The sequence below is a fragment of the Macaca nemestrina genome, chromosome 2 (genome assembly GCF_043159975.1).
Source record: "Macaca nemestrina isolate mMacNem1 chromosome 2, mMacNem.hap1, whole genome shotgun sequence".
NCBI classification, from domain to species: Eukaryota; Metazoa; Chordata; class Mammalia; order Primates; family Cercopithecidae; genus Macaca; species Macaca nemestrina.
The window spans coordinates 99,943,207-99,963,574 of NC_092126.1; the positions used below are offsets into that span (position 1 = coordinate 99,943,207).

Genomic DNA, 20,368 nt, shown 5'->3' on the forward strand with positions numbered 1-20,368 from the left:
TCATCTGGTGGTGGCAAGCACTAAAATCCTGATTTGTAACAGAATAGTAGTAAAAATGCCTCAGTGATTTAAGTTGAAGGCAGTACATTCGTACGTGACTCTTGTACCCAGTATCAGGAATGTACAAATGTCTTTTTATTCAAAAATACAAAATAAAGTATCTGAAGGCATGGACAATGACAGCAGTAAACCATTATATATTTTGTCAACTGAAACCAGCAACTGATGGTTATAATGATTTCTTAAACATCAGCCAGCCTTTTCTTCATTTTCTCCAACTGACTTCTCTGAAGTTATTGGTGAGGAACATTGCCTTGGACTTCCTGTCCCAGTTTATTAATAAAGGTCAAGCACTATTCTAGGAGTTACAACATGCCGCCTCCCATACTACATCCCATTCCACCCATTGCACTCATTCCAGGGTCCTTCTCTTCTTTAGGGATTTCTGTGACTACAACTTCTGCTGTAGTTAACAGAGGCTACACCAGCAGCATCCAGTAAAGCAGTTCTCACAGCCTTTGTTGGGTCAATAATTCCTTTTGCCACCATATTCACAAAATCTCTGACCATAGCATCACAACCAACTTCTGAGGAACATTGCATAATTTTCTCAACTATCAGAGATCCTTCAACACCTGCATTCTTAGCAATGGTCATTGCTGGAATTTTGAGTGTTATTTTAATTGTTTATATACAAATTTTTTTATCTTCATGAGCTGGAGTCAATGAGTCCGAGGCTGGAATGCTCCAAACCAGGATGGATACAACCCCCTCCCAAAACAATGTCTTCTTCAACAGCAGCTCTTACAGCATTAAGGGCATCTGTAACTCTGTCTTTCTTTTCATTCGCTTCAACATCACTTGTCCCACCAACATTTAGCATAGCTACTCCATCTGAAAATATTGCCAGTCGTTCAGTTTTTCCTTTTCATATTCACTAGTTGTGACATCTAACTGCTCGATGATTTCTTGAATACGTTTTTCAATTTGAGCCTTGTCACCTTTTCCTTTTAAGAGTATGGCATCATCTTTGGTCACAATGACCTCTCCAAATTTTCCTAAATCATGAGGATGAACATCGTCAAGATTTAGGATCAAACCCTCTTCTCCAAACACTGCACCAACAGTAGCAATAGCTATATCTTTGAGCTGGTTCTTTGTCACCAAACCCCGGAGCCTTGACTGCCACAACCTGAAAACCAATCTTTAGGCTGTTCAAGACAAGTGTACTTAGAGCTTCTCCACCAACATCTTCAGTGATTATGACCAAAGGTTTATGGTGAGCATTGGCAGTTTTAAGAGCAGGTACAATGGACTGGACACTAGAAATTTTCTTTTCACTCAACAGAACATATGCCTCCTGGAATTCACATTTCTGACCTTTTGATGTATTAATAAAGTATGGAGAAATATAGCTTTGATCAAACTTGAAACTTTCAATAATTTCTAATTCATCATTCGGTGTTTTCCCATCTTTACTGTGATGACACCCTTTCTTCCCATCTTTTTCACTGCATCAGAGATGAAATGGCCAATTTCTTTGTCTCCACTTGCAGAAATTGCAGCAGCCTGTGCAATTTCTTCAGGGATGGTCACAGGTTTAGACTGCTTTTTAAGTTCAGCAATTACAGTATCAACAGCTAACATCACACCTCTCCTGATTTCCACTGGATTAACACCTTTGCTAATCTTCTCAAAGCCTTCCTTGACAATAGAGCATGCCAGTACAGCAGCAGTGGTAGTGCCATCCCCAGCCTCTTCATTTGTGTTTTTGGCAACATCTTGTGCAAGTTTAGCCCCAATATTTTTATGTTTATTCTTTAAGTCAATTGACTTAGAAACAGTCACACCATCTTTTTTTACTCTGGGACTTCCCCAGCTCTGCTTAATAATCACTGTTCTTCCCTTTGGCCCCATTGTAATGGCTACAGCATCGGCTAAAAGGTCTATACCTTGAAGCATTAAGGCTCGGGCATCTGCACTGAATTTTACATCTTTGTCATAAGCCCGAGTGAGATGACAAGCCAATACCCTGGACACTGGTCTCATCTAAAGACTGTGGGGAACCAAAGCATTTCTGTGGGGTGGCAGCAAGGTGTGCCCGCAGCACCGCGAGGCAGGTCGGCGGCTGCAAGTGAGGCCTTATTTATTTATTTATTTATTTATTTATTTATTTATTTATTTCAGACTTAGTTTCGCTCTTGTTGCCCAGCCTGGAGTCCACATGGTATGATCTCGGCTCACTGCAACCTCCACCTCCCAGGTTCAAGCGATTCTTCTGCCTCAGCCTCCTGAGTAGCTGGGACTACAGGTGCATGCCACCACTCCTAGCTAAGTGGCCATCTTTCTTACTTTGGCCAATGGGACGTTATTGAACATAATGTGAACGGGGGTTGAAAAGTTTTTCCATGGTTTGGTTTGCCCAGATGGGCTTCTGCCAATAGCCTAGATAGCTGCTGATCCAAGATAAATGTGGAGAAATATGACGCAGACCTAAACTTCAACGGATAGCTAAGTTCAGCCAACCTGCAGCCTGAAGCAGACCTGTAGGAAGGAGACAAAAAAAAAAAATGCCAATTGTTGTAAGTTACTGAGTTTTGGGCTGGTTTGTTACTCAAGATTATTGCAGCAAAAGTTAGCTAACATGATAATTGATGATGATTGGAGCCCCAGCATCTTACTTAGGTCATATGGTGGCCTTAAAAGTGGAAGTCAAGCCCTAAGGATCACAGAGCAGAAACAGAATAACCCATAGTCCCTTGACATCATGAAGCTACCACACCACCCCAAAGCATTCAATTTGCACTTCCTTTTTAAGAGAGAATAAATCACTATATGTTCGAGTTGCTATAGTAGGAGTCATCCCTTGTTATTACCTGTCAAATGATGACTTGTATGGATTCACTTAAAAAAAGAAAACACTTTTTTTCATATTAAGGGAAACATTGAACACACGCAGTATCAACATTTAAATGTTAAATAGAAGACAGAAAAGAATCATCATGCTTACAGTAAGCCACTTAACTAGGAACTCATTTAGCATAGCTAAAAAGAATGGAACAATAGTCATTATGGTCTAGCCAAGGTGTCAGGACTATTTTGGTTGCAGATGAGCAAAACTCAAGCAGCTTATTTTAAGTGGCAAGGAGCACAGGGCATTTTAAGGATATCTGAAGAAATGTCAAATACATCCAAGAGCTGACTGGTGACCACTTCAGGACCTTACTCTCAAATGTCTCCCACAATAGCTGTTTCAGAATCCAGTTTCTCCAAGGAGAGAATGTAGTTGGCCCAGCCTATTCACTCTAACCAGGCCACTTAAATCATTGGCCAGCACTGGATTGGCTGCTTTGGGATGGGTGTTCATCCCTGGTCCAAACAATCGTGGCTCCGTGGGAAAGAAGATAGAGGAAGAAGCATTGAATGACAGTCATTCTGAAGCTGTGCATGGGACATTTTAAGCCAGGAGGGGAAGTTACATATGGCAGGCAAATTGACTGGCATATCCAGGACACCCGGTAAGCTTTGTTGAGGAAAGAAAGAAAACATTTCCAGGAATTCAAGCCTGAGCAGGATACCATTGTGTTTGTAGGAGTGGTTGGAGGACAGAGCTAGACAACAGGCATGATGGAGCCTCTAAGAAAAATTTCCCTACCTCATGACATCACCCAGGATGACTCCAGATTGAAAGATTTCAAGAAAAGAGAAAAATTCTGAGTTTTCTATAAATTGATATTCTAACAGATTTGCAATGTGTTTCTTCAGTCTTGTCATCATGTTGATAGAATATTTTTATGTGTCTCCCCACCCCAAGATGTCACCATCTCTTTTCTTCCCTCCCCAGGTAAACTTCTTGAGAGATTACTTTATATTCCCCATCTATACTCCCTCACCTCTGTTGAGCTCCTCAGACCAGCTACAATGTGACTAATTTCCCTATCTCTCCACATTGCTGCTTTAACTGGATTGCTAAACACCGCTCATCTGCCAAACTCAGTAAATGCAATTCAATCTTATTTTATTTCATCTCACTGCAGCAGTGACCAGTCCTGAAACTCTCTCCTGTCCTGATCTTTATAGGACCAGTCACTTTTGATTATACCCCTTTTTCTCAAGGCAGGCATTTTTCCTGCTTTATGGGTCTTCCTTCATTCAGTCCTTAAATGTTACCTCTCAGTTTTATTCTTGACTTTGCTACACTCAACCTGGGGGATCTTATCTAATCCCTCAGCTGTAAATTCAGAGGGATCTCATCTCATCTCTCCCAAATCCAATTCAGCTGCCTACTAGAAAGTTCCAATAGGTATCTCATAGGTATCCCTTACAACACAGCCGAAACAAAACTCATCATCTTTCCCCCCATATCTGTCCCTCCTACTGGATTCTCAGTCTTATATAACTTAGTTTTCCAAGCCACAAATCCAGGAATTACTGTCAACCCCACATTCAGTCACCAAATCCTTTGTTCTCTCCTCTTTCTTCCTACCTCCCCCCATTGCCTTATTGAAACTCCCATTGCATCCCTCTAGACCACCCCAAGCATCTCCTATCTTATACTGCTGCATCTTCTGCATCCTTTCTTCCAGATTATCAGCCCTACTAGAGTCAGGGAACTCTTTCTCCATACTGATCTATATAATTACATAATTTCCCTGTTTAAAAATCCTCCAGTGGTCTTATGTCTCCTGAGAGTTAAAAACTAGACCCCTTAGTAGGATCTTCAAGGCTTTTCAACCTCGAGTCCTATCTACCACTCAACCTTCATCTCCTACCATTTTCCCACAGATACTCTGGGCTCCAGCTTGATCTTGGCCACTATCTCCTCCATACACTGCTCCATACTCTGCCACTGGGCAACCCTCTCTCAAACATTACTTCCTCTTAGTAAGTAAACTGCCAAGCCATGATTCAAGCTCATGATGTTCACCATTAACGATTCTGTCCCCCCCGCCCCACCACCACCAGCGGAAGGATGGGAAAATAGGGTGGGCCAATGTGCTTAAAATGTCTACATCATGGCCAATCTGATCTCTCCCCAATGCTGACAACTGACCCAGACAGTGGTACATTCTCTCCAGCTGTGATTCTTACCTACTTGAAGTCAGCCAAAATGCCTCAGTCTGGTTTGGCAGATTCTTCATGTTTGACCTGAGTTTACTCTAGTGAAACGTTGCGAAAGGAAAAAGTCGAATCTCCTACCTGAGATAAAATGTGAGGTTTCCTGTGGATATTACTGATGCATGTAATCTCTCTTCTTACTTTTTACAGATAACTGTGTGTCAGCCTGTGTGTAGATGTGGTTTATGGAATATATCTAAAAATGTTACCACTTTTCCTGGATGCAAGCTCCTGCTTTTAAACAAATCAGTTTATCTCCAGTGTCTGGTAAAGTTGCCATCTGGACCCTCCTGATGCCCACAAATATGGCACTCCATGCTGCAAAAGCAAGAGGCAGATAATTGTTTCTGTATTATAGCAATAAAAACAAAATCCTTTGCAAAACTACTGATCAATTTTCAAATGCAGAATAGTAATAAGAGGAAAGCCTGAAATATTCTGAAGTCCTTAAGTACAGTAATAAATTCAAGGCAAGATTTTAAGTATCATAGGATACTATAACACTTTAAAAACTGCATAAGCATTTCTCAAAACACTTCCTATACTTAGACATACTAGTTAGAAAACTGAACTGGACTGAAACATGAAAAAGCTAGACCATAGTATAACAATATATGTGATCTCTATTAAATTACCAAGCCTGCCTTCAAAACAAAAAAAAAAAAAAAAAAGAAGAGGGGCAGGTATGGTAGTTGTCACCTGAAATCCTAGTGCTTTGAAAGGCCAAGGCAGGAGGATCACTTGAGGAGTTTGAGGCTACAGTGAGCTGTGATCCTGCCTGGGCAACAGAGGCTGTCTCTAAAACAAAACACAAAACAAAGAAGAGATAATAAGTAAACAATAAGAATAAGGCATATGTGCATACAAAGTTAGAGTCATGCATATGTACATGCCCATTTTCAAAATATATATGGTATGGTTCATGCCCATATATGGGACACACTGAAACTGCAAGTGCTATGAAGAAATATTTATCTTATGGGCTGAAATTATCTTATATAAAAATTCAAAATAAATTTATCTATGATTCAGTTGGCCTTGGACAAATTCTTTCTGTTCATCTTAATGTCAAAGGACTGGAAGTCACCTCAGATATGGGTGGTGTTCTCAATAGCAGAGAGAAAGTGAACAGAGCTTTCCTAGTTCTTAAATTTAGCTTAAGGACTTGCTGCTCTAGGGCAGGGGTCTGTAAACTATATGACCCTTGCAGCCAAATCTGGCTCACTGACAATTTTAAGAAATAAGGTTTTATTGGAATACAGTGCTCCTTAGTTACTGGAATGCCTTTGCTCCTTCTACCACACCTCGCTGCCTGATCAGTTATTTATTTATTCATCAAATAAATAATTATTGAGGGCTTCAGGAGGATCTTTTATGTTCTAGATGCCATGCCAGGCACCAAGGACACAAAGATCATTACAAATAATGAACAGTGACTGACAGTAGGGTAAGATCAATTTTTTTTGAGACAGGGTCTCACTCTGTCACCCAGGCTGATAGCTCACTGCAACCTCGACCTTCTGGGCTCAAGCAATCCTTCCACTTCAGCCTCCCAAGTAGCTGGTAGTACAGGTGCACAACACCGCACATAGCTAATTTTTGTATTTTTTGTAGATATAGGGTTCCATCACGCTGCCCAGGCTGGTCTTGGAATTCTTAGGCTCAAGCAATCTGCCTGCCTCGGCCTCCCAAAGTGCTGGGATTACAGGCGTGGGCCACCATGCCCAGTCAGATAGATTTTAAATAAGATTGATGTGACCCCCACCCCAGAAAGCCTTACCCACAATATAATTAAAAAATTAAGAATAGGTTGGGCACGGTGGCTCATGCCTGTAATCCCAGAACTTTGGGAGGCCGAGGCGGGCGGATCACGAGGTCAAGAGATAGAGACCATTCTGGCTAACATGGTGAAACCCCGTCTTTACTAAAAATATGGCCTTGGTGGTGTGCGCCTGTAATACCAGCTACTCAGGAGGCTGAGGCAGGAGGATCACTTGAACCCAGGAGGCAGAGGTTGCAGTGAGCCAAGATCGTGCCACTGCAATCCAGCCTGATGACAGACCAAGACTCTGTCTCAAAAAAAAAAATTAAGAATAACAGTATCTTTATGAAAGATTATTCTATGATTTTATTTTTCTAAAAGATGTAGTGTTGATTAATTAGACTATAAACTTAAAGTACATGCGTGATATATAGAATGTTGATATGATATCAGAGAAGTCACCTGGCTCATAAAATTTAAGGCAATTTCTCAAGCCAATTTAGTTTTTAACTTTATTATGTTTTTAAATTCTCTTAGCCACCATACGAGACATAATTCCGGAGTCACATTGGCATGGAACCCACAGATTGTGATTAGTCACACTCAGTCACTATGCTATAGCCTCTAACTTGGATGTTATGACTTTTTAATATAATCTTGGGTAATCTTTTTTGCCTAAGTTTTAAAAATTGGAAATTTACCATCTTGACAGAACATCTCAAATTTCCAACAGAGTTCTGTTCATTTAAGGGATGATTATATTATTATTTCTACTAAATTTTCACAGTCACATGAAGTCTTTTCTAGAAACCTAAAAGTAGTAAAGAAAATAGTATTATAAACGTTGCAACTCTAAATAATGTTTTAAATGTACATAGTGAAGAAGATTCCAGTAGAAGTAGTAAATGTTAATCTGTCTGTGCCAGAACAAGTGAATAATGCTAGAACTAATGTGTGATTTCACATAGTTATAAGATTTTTGTTTTTGTTTATTTTTTTTAAGCCAATTGGAAGTTCAAGAGATAAGATATAAAATCTGACAATCCCTGGATCAGCAATCTACTAACCCTGATCCTCAGGAGCTGTCTATCTTGAAACTGTGTCCAAAACTGGCAGGAAATCACCTATACTTTTTGTCATTTTTCAAACTACGCACATTGACACAGCCATAGTTATAGATAATCCAGTGACTTCCCCAACCCCCAGAATAAAGCATTGTTCCAGCATAAAACTGATAAATTAATAATTAATGGACAAAAAAAGACTAAAGCAATGGGTGCATCACTCCAAGTTACACTTCTCACAGCAAAAACAGAAGAAAATATCCCATAAAACCAGTCACAACCATTATGAAAGAGTCACGCCTGGAAAGAAAGCAGAAAATGCTATTGACAAAAGTCCCCTATGACTTCCAATGACAATATGGAAAGCCACATAAAATCAGCAGAATACAACAGGAAAGAGCAATCTGTATTATAAGTGTGTGTGATAGAAGTGACTTCATCTTAGATTTGAACCAAGTATTGCAAAATATAATCCTACACTTGACATGTATGTCACATGTATAAGGGAGAAGTGCTGAATGCGTTTGGGCTCCACAAGAAAAGATTGGGGTGTTGCGTTGTAAACTGGAAAACAAGTGTTAAGGTCAGGGCTGATGGAACATCAGCCACACAAGAAGTAAAAAAGAATGTTCCTATACAGTTAAGAATCTGCTCCTGCAGGCCAACCCATATACAGCTTTAGTGACAGAGAACAGTCAGTGGTCAAAAACATGACCTCTTGGCCGTAGTATGATATCAAAGGAGACAGTGAAAATCCTGGATCAAATCACAGCAGGTGTCTGCCTTCTCAGTTGCTCCAAGAAGAAATGGTCAACAAGAACAGCTCTGGTTTCCCCACATTCAAGTATGATTACAGTTAGAAGTATGTTTACATAAACTATGGAGACAAAGACGAGCTTATAAAAATGGTGTTTCCTTGCCATAAGAAAAGACTTCTTTTATGATTCCAAGTGGCAAGTGTCAGTGATATATTCAGTATCTTAGAGAGGCTAAGCTTTTAACTTCAGGGCTAAAATATCACAGTTGTAAATATCAAATATAAGTTATCAGAATTTCATAAGGAGGTTGAGCTGTGGTACAAATGAATCTATCACTGAGTAGAATTTTTTAACACTTTATTTTCTCCATCACAAAAAGAAGTCAATATCATATTAATGGGCACATTTAAAAGTCACATTCAAACGTTGTACCAGACTGTGAAGAAATTCTTTCCCAGGCCAAATTAATCAAGTACAGAATAAGGGAAGCAAGTGGTATTCTCTTCCAAAATCAAACATTAACCCTTCTGAACTCTGAGTGCAATGTAACTGTCGACCTAACAGACTTTGCGTGAATGTGGTCTTCAGCAAGAAATTGCTCCATAACTTCTATGTGATAGTGCAATTCCAATATCCAAACCAACTAGCGGAGCTAGATCCTGGAGCTGTGTCCTGAGTGCCTAAAAGGAGTAGGAAGAAAACGGCTAGTCAGACAGCCTGATCTGTTGCTCAAGCTGACAGATATAGATAGCTTAGAAAACAAAAAAACAAAAAAAGTATACTCCTTTCCCTCTTGGTGCTGATCTATTTTATTTATTATCAGTCTTGATTTTAATATCATGCTTTGTAATATTTAAAAATTGTGGTTATTTAACCTAAAGTTGGTAAATCGCTTGGTCCAAATCCCCATGAGTGGTTTAAATTGAAAAACAATAAATTCCTGAATAAGCATGTTAAAAAGAAAAACAACTGAAGCACAGCTCTTTTTGCAATCTGCGAGCAAGGCAGTCATGGCTCCGTCTTAATATCCATTGTCTTTTGTATGAGTCCTTGTCTTTGTCTTTTACACTTGCATAGAATCTTCCTAGTTTGAAATTTCAAGAATTCTGCAAGTCTTGCATGAAATTTAGACCATCCCACTTACACTGAGAGTGGGTGGAGAACATGAGACCCAGGGAAATGAAACAGCCTCTTCTGTGTCAGAGAAGAGAATAAGGAAGAAAAAAAAAGTCCTAACTTTTTTCTGGTTCACTTTTAGTAATGTTGTTTTTTACAGTATTTTAGCAATAAGAAAATGTAGACAAATCCCCCTCGAATTATACTTAAGTCAGAGAAGGTAGCAAATGCAGATTTTAAAGGGCTATTTTCAGGAAAGCGTTTAAGAAGCACAATTATCTAACAAGCAAAACTGATAATTATGTAATTCCACAGCATTTGGCAAGATGATAACTTTTGTTTTAAAGAATGGGTAGGATTTACTTTATGCCTTTGTGCATACAGAACTTTGTGTCCCAGATCTCTAGAGATCTCTAGTGCAGAACAACAAGGTTATCATCAGTCAAACGTCTTGCAGAGATAGACACAATTTATCTGCGTCTTTAGGAAAACAGAAGTTGAAGAGTGCAAAGTGAAATTGCTGGTAATGAAAATAGTCAAGATATAGTTTAAAGAATATTTTCTCTGACAAATGAAAGCAAATGACACACAATCAGTGACAGAAGACTTGGTTCCCAGAAGAATAGTACCTCCTACACCTTGAATTTTAAGAAGGTATCACCTTGGTTCTTAGACAGAACCTCTATACAGCATCTATAATGTGCTAAGCTCTGTGTTGCTAGCTTTATTAGAGTTGTCTTAGTTACTCTGATCTTTGTGTGGAAATTGTTATGCCCACTTCAAAAATGAATCAGATGAAGTGAGTCCCCCAAAGCACGCAGCTAATAACAAAGGTAGGTCTGTTTGACACCAAAGTCTATGTTCATTTACTACACCATACAGTTGCAGGCTGGAATGCAAGTGTATTCGTTTTTGCTGTGTAATAACCCCAGAACTTAGTGACTTAAAACCAAAACCACTTACTTAGATAATGAGTTGGTGTTAATGATTTAGGCGGGGCTCAGATAGGCAACTCTTCTTGTCTTGACTGTTCACTCATGCACCTGCAGTCGGCTGATAGGTTGGCTGGGGGTTGTCTGGTCTAAGATAGCCTTGGCTGGCAGACATGCCTCTGCTCCATGCAGTCTCTAGTCATTTAACAGCGGAGCCCAAGCCTGTACACATGGTAGCTGGGCAGTATCCCAAGAAAATAAGCAGCAGTATGTAAGACCTTTTGAGATCTAGGCTCTGAATTCACACAACATCCTTTCCATCACATTCCATTGTCCAAAGCAAGTCTCAATTCTAGCTCAGATTTAAGGTAGAAGATACAGACTTCACTTCTTGAAGAGAGAGGAACTGCAAACCACATTGCAATTACCTCTGTGATTTTCTTCCTGAAACCCATGGTCTCTCTTTAACCGTGAGAAAGCACCAGAGAAACCCAGTTTGAGAGATATTCTACAAGGCAACTGCCAGTGCTCTTCAAAAGTGTCAAAGTCATGAAAGACAAAGAAAGCCCGAGGAACTATTACAGATTGAAGGGGAAAACCAAGCAGACATGACAAGTAATGTAGCATAAGGTTATGAATTGAATCCTGAAACAGAAGGACATTGGTAGAAAGACTGGCTAAATCTAAACCAAGTCTATAGTTTTATTAAAAACTAAAGTGCCCTGGTTTGGATAAATTATAAGGTTACTTTACTCATGTCTAACCTGAAAGGAATGCTTTCCACATTACATTTTTAAGCATGATATTTGGTGTAGTTTTAATTGATGACATTTACTGAGGTTAAATAAATTCCTGTCTATTCTTAGTTTGCTAAGAACTTTGCATAATAAATTTATGTTGACTTTTAGTAAATCTTTTTCTGTATCTGCCAGAACAATCATATGGTTTTCATCCCTTGATATGGTAATAATTAACCATATGTCAATGCATGTAATTGGTTTTCTGGAATTAAAACAATCTTATATTCTTAGAGTAACCAAACTGGATTATAATGTATTGTGGTTTTCATGCATTGCTGAATTTGGTTTGATAATATTTTCTTTAGGATGTTTGAATTTCTATTTATGAGTAAGAGTGGTCTATAATTTACCTTACTCATCCTCTCCTTTTAAATTGTTTTTAATATGTTGAGATTTTTATATCAAATTTATGATATCCTGCCTCTTAAAATAAACAAAATTACTACATTTTCTTATATTGTTTGGCACAGTAAATTTAAGATTTAAATTAGTTATTCTTTCTATGTTTTATAAAACTTACCTGTAAAGCCATCTGGGACTAGTATTTTCTTGGTGGGAAGATTTCGAACACCTGATTCAATTTATCATGTCACTATAAGACTACTCAGCCCAAGCACTTTGGAAGGCTAAGGAGGGCAGATCACTTGAGGTCAGGAGTTTGAGACCAGCCTGACCTACCTGGCAAAACCCCATCTCTACTAAAAATACAAAAGTTAGCTGGGCGTGGTGGTGCATGGCTGTAATCCCAGCTACTTAGGGGGCTGAGGCAGGAGAATCACTTGAACTCTGAAGGTATAGGTTGCAGATCAATGCGAGATCACACCACCGCACTCCAGCCTGGGCAACAGAGGGAGACTTTGTCTCAAACAAACAAACAAGCAAACAAAAAACTATTCAGATTCTCTGGTTCTTCTAGAGTTGATTTTCACAAGCTATGTGTCTCCAAGAATTCTCCCGTTCATCTAAATTTAAAATTTTATTGACATAAAGTAATTCATAGTGTCCTTTTAGTTTCTGTTTAATTTCTGCAGCACAATAATCCATTTATTATTGAGAGTTATATTTTTAATATCTCACTGTAATAGTGGATTTGCCTACTTTTCCTTATTGATCTGTCCATTTTTACTTTATATATTCTGATATGTTATTAGCTGCATACAAGTTTTTTGTTCGTTTGGTTGTTTGTTTTTGAGATGGAGTCTTGCACTGTCACCCTGGCTGGAGTACAGGGGCATGATCTCGGCTCACTGCAACCTCTGTCTCCCAAGCTCAAGCGATTCTCCTGCCTCAGCCTCCCAAGTAGCTGGAATTATAGGTGCCCACCACCATACCCAGCTAATTTTTTGTATTTTTAGTAGAGACGGAGTTTCACTATGTTGGCCAGGCTGGTCTCAATCTCCTGACCTCGTGATCCACCCACCTCGGCCTCCCAAAGTGCTGGGACTACAGGCGTGAGCCACCGTGCTAGACATAGCTGCATACAAGTTTTAAAGGATTGTTTTCCTAGTGAATTATACATTTTGCCATTGTATAGTGACTCCTTTTATCTGTAATAGTAGTTTTAATTTAAAGTGTATTTTTGCCTGATATTAACACACCTATTACAGCTTTCTTTTGGTCAATATTTGCTTTTTACTATCCTTGACTTTAAATTTCTCTATGTTCCTATGTTTCAAAGTTCATTATAAATATCGGACAACCAGGTTTTGAGATTTGTATTTGATCTGAAAATCTTTTAAACTATAAAATATACTGTGTTTCTTCTTATATTTAAATCTATTTCCACTTTCTCATTACCTGTTTTCTACTTGTCCTGTTTAAGTTTTTTTTCCCTCCTCTCTTGTCCTGTTTGGATTGATGTCTTCTTTTTTTCTTTTTCTTATTCCATTTTCTCTGTACTTGTTTGTGAGTTATGTGCTCTATGCTTACAGTTAAAGTTTGTACTTTAGGATTTTCAAGTTATCCTTATAACTTGAATATGCATACATTTTTGACAGCCTAAATTTAATCAATACTTTACCTTTCTCCTGATTAATACAAATAATTTAGACTGCTTTAACTCTGATCACCCGCTTTTGGCCTACATTGTTTTCCAGTATTTTAGTTATAGTCTATTGTCCCTATGATTTAGTCAATATTGTTATTTTACACGGTCACATCTAGATAGATAAATAGATATATGATAGATAGATAGATAGATAGATAGATAGATAGATAGATAGATAGACAGATAGATAGATAGATAGATAGATAGATAGATAGATAGATAGATAGATAGACAGACAGATTAGTATCTTGGTATCTTGGTTTACCATTGTTGGGGTTACAGACCTTCTTTCTTTTTTATTTATTTATTTTTTTTACCTTCTTTCTGAAGTACATCCTTTAGGATTTCCTTCAACAAATGTCTTTTAGTAACAAAGTCATCTGCTTTTGTTTTTCAGAAGTGTCATATTTTATCTCATTCTTGAATAGTAGTTTCACTAGGTAAAATTTTAGGTTGATAGTTTTTCTCCCTCAGCATAATGAATACAAAGATATTAGTATGTCTGTCTTGTGTCTTCTGGCTGCACTGTTGCTACTAAAAAGTCAGTAGTCATACTAACTGCCATTATTTTAAGATAATTTGCTTTCTTTATCTGACTATAAGATCTATTTTTCTTCAATGTTCAGTAGTTTCACTATGATGCATCTAGGCATGAATTTCTTTTTAATTGTCTTGTTTGAGATCCATTGGTGTTCTTAGAGAAGCAAAAGGAAGATGATATCCAGCCAGCATACTCCTTGCTAAACCATGAGCTCTAAGTCAGGGCCATATCCAACCAAAGACAATTATTATTTCCCGCACATAAATGTTTAATGAGCTAACCCACCTGTAAGCTCTTGGGCTATATCTGCTCAGTGTCTTCTTCTAATTCATCTTCTTAGAAGGAGGATCTTTTTGTAAACACATTAAGACATCGTAATGTTCCACACTGCTAGAGGTGAGTATTTATCAATATGTATAGGGCACACAGCAGTGGGTTAGTGGTTTAGATGTCACTTTACCATTCTCTTTGCCATAAAGAATTTGTATGCAAAACTGGGTCTCTTTAGAAAGAAATAAATATGTATTTTTGACTTTCAGTTAAATTTGGCAAAATTAAGCCTTTTCTATCCCACTCTCTCTTCTGAAGCCAAAAAAAAAAAAAAAAAAAAGTCAGTAAAATAGCTCTGCCTTTGGTGAAACTAGGAAACAATAAATATCAAAATCCTCAATCTAGAAAGATCAGCTGCCAAATGCAATGAAAGCTGAACCAAATAGAGGGGAGATACTGGAAAATGACTTGTGTCTTTGCAGACCCATAGCAGAAAACAGGGAAATGGCCTGAAAACTAAACCATTATGCCCTTGCTTAGAGCAGAGGGGGCCGGGAACATCCCTGTGCTATACTCTTCATGGAGTGGTTAGGGAGGAAGGGAGCTGACAAGAAGGCTCACAGACAATTACCTTTGTAGGATCTTTGGGGTCAGTGTGACAGGGTAAAAATTAGCTCTGCAAGTGCTGATATTCAACAGCTAAAATTGAAGGCAAATGCTAAATCTCTATACATAAGTTTCTAAATGAGCCAAGTAGGCCCACTGCTCAGCCCTGGTGGAAGTATTTCCTTAGGGCATGGTAAGGTTTGTGAAAAAAATGTTCTAAGCCAGTATCTTCAATCTAAGGTACAGACAGTTTTAGTTCACTTCTCAAATCTCTTAGCCTTGCTCTTCTTTAGCAGGTAGAAACCAGAAAAGAACAGTCTACATTCACAGATGAGCAATAATGAGAAGCAAACCACTTTAGGATCTAGCTTAGGTAATATAGGAGAAAAAGAAGCAGCAGCAGATGAAGAATAGGCATCAGAAGCTCACCATGAATTACAGGGAAATTTTGAACAAGTGATTGTCCATCACATCAACCAAATTGAAGAATATATGGTTTTTCTAAAGCAAATACTCAGGGAAGACATGATGATATAATAGAAAGATGTAAAAAAGAAGCTGGCAAAACTCAGGAGATATGTGAAAGTGGAAACTAAATTTTTTATAAAAGTAAAATCCATATTAGAAGGAGCAAAACCACGAACAGACATTAATGGAAACATAGTTAAGCATGTAGAATTCTGACAGACTTGAGAAAGAAAGTTAAACCAAAAATTGTTAAAGAGTACTAGAAAAACTATAAATAATAAAAGCCATGCATAGGAAATCCATCATGAAAATAATTTACATCTCTGAAGTGAACTGAGCAAATGAAGCAATAATATCCAGAGATATAATGGAAGAAAACGTTCCTATTTTTTAAAAACCTCAAATCTTTAGATTGAAAAAGTTCAGAAAGACTTATACTGAGCCATATCTTGGTAAAGTTACTGGCCCTGAAATGTAAAGAAAGAATGGACATATGAAAGAAAATTAAATGACTCTTAATAAAGGGAAGCAAATCAGATAACACTTTCCCGCTGCAACATTCAAAGCTTGAGAAAGTGGAACAAAACTTCCAAAGTCTTCAGAGAAAGAAGACATGACTACTTGACAATGTTCAGTCCAAATGATATTTACGCATATAGGCAATGAGATTTTCATTTTCAAACATGCAGGATCTCAAGAAATATATTAATAGTATCTATGAGCCCTTCTTGGTGAAGCTACATGGTGATAAATCCAACAACAGGACGTGAATGGAAGACTCGTAATAAAAAGATTGATAGAAAACATTGAAACAATTTCAATACAAAGCCAAGGCTAGATAGTCATCCAAAATGTAGACCCCAAAGAATAATTGCCAAAGAGAATGTAAACATTATAAACAATGCATATACTTAATCTGTCTCAGTAATTGGTTCCCATAGACATGGAAATAACACATCTTTGGATCTCACTGTTTAGATGTTTTTTGCTTTGAGTATGTGAGTATGTAATCCTTGTTTTTTAAATCAAAGTATGTATCTTTTTGTTGTTGTTGCTGTATATGGAAATACTACTTACTTGTTTCTTTCTTATTTTACTGTGAGCCTAGACTTAAGGAAACTGTTCACAAGAAATCAGAGATATTATTTGTAAGTTTACTCTTTACCTAGCAGTAGTAGAATTTCCAATCTAAATGCAGAGAAAAATAAGTGAATCAGGTTAAAGTTCACACCTAGCTTACTGACTTAAAGGAAAGTTCTAAATGCAATGCCTGGAACCTAAAAAAAATGACACTGGAATGCAAAACGTAGGAGGAATAAATTTAATTTAAGACTTAAGAGTTCTCACATAATTCACCAAATTTCACAGTCCAGTTGGTAATGATCTGAAGGTAAAGCCAGCCTCAGTCATGATTCTTATTTGAGGAGTCCTTCACAGAGCAAGTTCCCAGATCTTAGCTCATTTCATCCTCAAAACAAACATGTAAAGCAGAGATGTTATTATCACCATTTTACATGTTTAAAAAAAAATCAGACACTCCAAGTGGTTCAGTGACTTACCCAAGATTATTCAGCTAAATCAGTCACAATGGCTATGAGAAGTTGAGTGGGAATTTGAGGTTTCAAGAGACAAACCTTCAGCCCTCAGCTGAACAATACTGGTTAAATTCCAAGCAAATGTCATCAAATGAAATTTGGTTATCTTTGCATCTGAGAAATTGTTAGAGGAAAACATCTGGATCAGACAGGAAATTCCAATAAAATCCCAAGAGTGTAAGTGTGGGAGTTTATTGTAAACTTCCCAATTCTCCATGAAATTTTTCTTCTTTAAGTGTGTTAGAGACAGAGTCAGTGCATCATGAGAATGGCCCACAGGAAATCAGCTCAATGGAAAAAAATGTGTTCCAGAGACATAAAATTGATGCTGCTCTGTTAATAGACACCAATGACTCTTGTGAGACCTAAATTATGGAACATTCAACATGACTCAGGGACTTTCTTGGGACCAACTAATGAGACTCCCAAGATACCTGCTTTCTGCTCAGCCTACACCACCCAGAGGAAGCTGGCTAATGTGAGTGAGAGGTGCTGAAGTAGGCCAGGGTAACAAGGAGCTCCCTTCAAAAAATGAACTCAGGAAGGAATTCATAGATATGGCTGCTGTGCCACGGTCTCCATCCCAATATGGACTCTGTGGACAAGAGCACCAGAATTACAGTTGATGCCCGCCATGCTGATCTAGAGATGAAGGCTCAAGATCGCTTAGGTTCCTACTTCCCTTGTTGAAAGCCAGAAATAGGGCTTTCTGCCCTGGTTAAGAACTTGCTTTATGCCATTAAAATGGGAAACAGTAATTTTTGGCTTATTTAAAATAATAAAAATTGTTAAAGAAATTGATGGCCACTCATGGCCATAAACTTCTTGAGCATTGGCTGGGAATTAGGCTGTAGCTCTCCTCTCCCTGGTTGCTCCTAAGGCCTCAAGAGATCTTTCAGAGGCCTTAGAGGGGCTGAAATCCATTTCAGCCCCTGCTAGATTTGGGGGGGGGCTTTCTGAGCATGGGTCTAGTTAAGATCCTGGGTGACTCTTTTGATTTCCATAGGATTTGCATCCTTCCCAGAAGCTGCATGGAAATAAGCCACAGAAAGAGCAGGTCATAAAAAATGTCTCGAAACTCTTTACCTCACCAGCCAGACCAGCAGTCTCTAAAGGGCCCTGTGCTTCTGGGAATTCTCTCACAACCAATACAATATTTATCTAGGTTCTTGTGATTATTTCATTTGTGAGTCATATGGAACAAGAATTCAGAAACTTGAGAGAATAATAAAGAAATGTCAAATAAAAATGAATAATAAAAAGGTCATATTCAATTATCATATTAAATGTGTTTCTTTTTTCCAATTAAAATTTTCTTCTCCAGTCTTTTGAAAGTAACCAAAAAATCCTAAAGAAAATATATGAAATGATCTCAAACCTAAAACTCAGAATAGAAAGAAATGGTGTGTTAACCAGAAATTTTACAGCTACAATTTTTATACCTTCCTCTCTCTCAGTCTGCATCTAATCCACCACCAGGTCCTGTCAATTTTACCTCTAAAACGGGCTTCAAATTCATCTACATCTTTCCAACTCAACTACCTCTGCCCTAGTCCAAGCTATCATTACATTTGGCCTTGACCACTGCCACAATCTCCTAACCTCAAATCCCTGTTTGGATTCCTGCTGCATCCACAGATAGATATTCCACACCAAAAGCCAGAGAGGATTACTCAGAATGCAAATATGATCGTTTTACGCTCTTGGAAAAGTCTACAATGGCCAATAAAATTTTGAAAAGATGCTCCCCTGTTCACTTATTAGGAAAATGAAAATTAAAACCACAGTGATATATCTCTGCAAAACAAACAGAATAGCTAAAAAATTTTCAATGCAAAATATCAAGTGTAGGTGAGTGTGAGAAGAGATTAGAACTCTCATACCTTGTTAGTGAGAATGTGAAATGGTATCATCATTTTGGAAAATGATTCTATAATATCTGCTAAAGCTGTATATACAACCATCCTGTGACCCTGCAATTATACCATTAAGCATATTCATCCAACAGAAATGCATATTTATCAAGACATGTTCATAAATGTTCAGAGCAGCACAATTCATAACAGCCCACAACTGAAAACATCCCAAATGCTCATTCACAACCCAATTGTGTATTCGTATCATGAGAATGGACAATCTACAACTACTATAGACAAATTTCATAGACATTACTTTGAGTGAAAGAAAGCCAGATAACAGATAATTCCATATACCTAAAATAGAAAAACAGGCAAACAAATATATGTTGTGGAAAGTCAAAATAGTGCTTACTGGAGGGGTGTGGACTGGCAGGGGGTACAAGCTGAGTCCTTCTTGGCTTCTGATACTGTTTCGTTTCTTGGTCTGGATGGATAATGTTTCATTTCTTGGTCTGGATGCTGTTTATATGGATATTCAGTTTGTAGAAATTCAGTAAACTATGCACTTACCATATGTGCAGTTTTCTGTATATGTTTATAGCTAAATTGAAAGTGTTTAAATTACTCAATGACTTCCCATTAAGGTAAAATACAAAACCTTTAACATGGGCTACAAGATTATAAAATCATCTGGCACCTGCCCTTAACTCCATACTTCTTCTGAGCTGCTAACCCCCTTGCTTAATAAATCCAGCCAGACTCACCATGAATCAGTTCCCTAAATATACCTCATTCCTTCCCATCTGAGGGGCCTTTGTACCTACTGTCCCCCTGGCCTAAAATAGCAGCTGGCAAACTATGGCCCACAGGGCAATTCTGCCAATACTGCCTGCCATTTGCTTCTGTAGGTTAAGTTTTATTGGAATCCAGCCATGCCCATTCACTTCTACATTATCTATAGTTGCTTTGGTACTATAACAGCCACAGAGATCATATGGTCCACAGAATGAAAATATTTGCTATCTGGCCCATTATAGAAAAACCTTGCCAACCCCTGGCCTAGAACATTCTCACATGCCTCCTCTACCCCCATCTGTCTAACTCCTACTCACCTTTCAGAATTGAGAAAAAACAAATATGTCCTTTGCTGAAAGAAACCTAAGTCCGTATGTTGTTTGTACACTCCTGGACTTTTCTTCCAGGGCTCTCCCCTGCTTCCGATCAGCAGAGCAATGGCTTTCCTTGCTCTTGGAGTGAAATGCAAAATTCCCCACAGCCTATGAGCCTCTGTGTGATTTGGCCTACTGTGTACCTCTTGGCCTTTTCTCCTATACTTGCTCTGATCTGATAACTATAGCCTCATTCTAAGACCTGGTGAAGTTCTTCTGCATCTCAGAGCCTTTGCGGTACTGTACCACATGCCTCAAATGCA

General features: G+C 38.2%; 1 long non-coding RNA gene and 1 pseudogene across 1 annotated transcript; both read right to left on the reverse strand.

Annotated features, from left to right (window-relative positions):
• Positions 1-264: 264 nt before the first annotated feature.
• On the reverse strand, positions 265-2,697 carry LOC105480169 (60 kDa heat shock protein, mitochondrial pseudogene; annotated as a pseudogene).
• A 1,759-nt stretch (positions 2,698-4,456) lies between these two features.
• On the reverse strand, positions 4,457-11,094 carry LOC139361771 (uncharacterized). Its single transcript, XR_011619395.1, has 3 exons — positions 10,782-11,094; positions 5,818-5,916; positions 4,457-5,436 (listed from the first exon to the last, which is right to left on the reverse strand). It is a non-coding gene; the product is annotated as an uncharacterized lncRNA (long non-coding RNA).
• Positions 11,095-20,368: the final 9,274 nt, after the last annotated feature.